Raw genomic sequence first — 2,189 nt, 5'->3', positions numbered from 1 at the left:
TTTCGTTACTATCACCGTTGTTGTGCGTAAGTCTAACTGAATAAACATGTTAAGCTGGAAAGAACTCATCTGTGATTTTTTTTTTTACCTTCACGTTAAACAAGAACCAGTGCTGGGTATGTGCTTTCTTATGCTTGGCGGAAATCTGCGTGCTTTAAATGCTCATGTCATTGACAATGCAGCATATGTTCAAAGCAATTTTAGGAAATAAGCCTGGCTGTTAAATATCTGATGGACTGACATATCCTACGGGAATTGTATGGTTGTGTTTTCTCTTAAACTAGCGCAATGCTGCTACTGGCTCACTTCATGTTGAATCGCCTGCGTATGCAGCCAGTGTCAGTACTTAAGAGCATATAATAAATACCCTCTTAGGAACACAAAGCAAACACGGCTCAGTGGTCTAGGGGTATGATTCTCGCTTCGGGTGCGAGAGGTCCCGGGTTCAAATCCCGGCTGAGCCCTGTCTTTTTTATTCTTTGCTGATGTTTTGTTAATTTCCTTCTATGGCGCACAAATATAAAGTCGCATCTGTGTAGGAGCGGCTCCCCTTGACCTTTAATGTTTACTTTCAGCTCCTGCTGCAAAATTTCCTTTGCGTCGTCTTTCAAGGTTACTGTCGTGTTGAGATCATAATACGATGGAAATTAGCCTTGCGCTCTCATTCCTAACAACTTCTGAAATACTTTCATGTCTCAGAATATTTTTTTAATTATAAAAAGTGCGAACTTCACGAGAAATGAACTTTCGATGGCGGTACACATCAGACATGAGAAATATTCATGCAAGATGGGAATTTATATAGGTAACATTCAATGCCCAACCCAGACCATTTCTATTTCTAGAATCAAAGCTCTACATAAGCGTTTCATGGAGCCCTGTAGCCATAGTAAGTAACGAACATTTCTTGCGCCTTCATCTCTTATTGTACACACTGAACGTGACTGAAGATTTATTGTCTACCATTGGATTTGTGGTAGGTATTGCTATTTTATTAATAGCCTATATTTAATTTCAAAAATCGCTTTTTTGTCAGCTAGCTCCTGTACCACCCCGAGATTTCATGGTCATCGTCTGCATGAAATGATGCATGATGAACTAAGGTTGCTTGAGTGATTGTCTCGCCAGGACCGGCGACGAGGCTAGGCATGGCAAAAGAGAACGAAAATGACATCATCAGATATAGGAATGCAGGAAAATCTGTCGGTTAGATCCCATTTACACTAGCATTCTTAATTCTCAGGCCGTATTCTACTGATACTATTTGTGTCTATCTTCGGAACTCTTCGTCGTCTTTACCTACTGTGTATACTACGATCTTCACTTTGCTGGGGCTGGAAAATGAATCAGACAGCAAAACCCTCCACAAGTTTGATGCGTGGGTACCGTTAATATTCTGCTTTGTAGATTACTAGAAGTACGTCAGTTTCACATTATTTATAAATGTACATTTTGCGATAACTTCGGTCATTATAAAGTTCGCTTGCATGATGATGGCTCAAAGATAACTTGAATCGACCCATTCTGTGAAAGAGCCGCGAATGTTTCAAAAATGTAGATATCAGATTGTAGCATCTGGCGCGAACGTTGCAAGTTTGACGTTCGATCCTGTTGCAAACAGGAACGCGCCATTCTTTTTTGGGCTCAGTATAAGCATTTCCCTGCTCCGGTGCTTGACTACTGTCTGTCTTTCCCTCAACTCGTGCAAGCCGGTCACATTTGCTGCAGCGCCCATTCGCAAAGCGGCCGTTGAAGCGTTGATTTCAAATTATTATGATGAATCATCGCTTTTCACATGATAGCCAGCCAGCTTATAGTTTAAATGTGATTTCTATAAATTTCATTCAGAAAGGTGCCGTTGCAGGTGTGCGCCTGAATGTTTTGCAATACTTCGAAGCGTCAAATTCTTCATTCCAAATACCTAGTTAGGTCGTCTTTAAGTTCCGCTTTCCGGTACGGTTGTTAAGACTACGTTTAGAAATGAATGTAATAAGTAGACGCAAACCTCTTTCCACTTTACGATGGAAGTTTTCGTGGTTAGTCGGACTTACCTTTTCCCACCTTCCTTGCGTCTAGAATGCACGGCAGGGCAGATTGTAGTTGAGGCATAAAGGAGAAAGAAGAGCCTCTCTCACACCACCACTGTATTTCGGGTTTACTCTTCATTGTAATATAACTTATTTAGGCAG

General features: G+C 41.1%; 1 non-coding gene across 1 annotated transcript; it reads left to right on the top strand.

Moving 5' to 3' along the window:
- Positions 1–392: 392 nt before the first annotated feature.
- Positions 393–464, top strand: TRNAP-CGG (transfer RNA proline (anticodon CGG)). Its single transcript has one exon. It is a non-coding gene; the product is annotated as a tRNA-Pro (tRNA).
- Positions 465–2,189: the final 1,725 nt, after the last annotated feature.

Source organism: Amblyomma americanum, chromosome 4 (genome assembly GCF_052857255.1).
Source record: "Amblyomma americanum isolate KBUSLIRL-KWMA chromosome 4, ASM5285725v1, whole genome shotgun sequence".
Taxonomy (NCBI): domain Eukaryota; kingdom Metazoa; phylum Arthropoda; class Arachnida; order Ixodida; family Ixodidae; genus Amblyomma; species Amblyomma americanum.
Note: the sequence above shows the minus strand (reverse complement) of the source record. Positions and strands in the feature narration are given on the sequence as shown.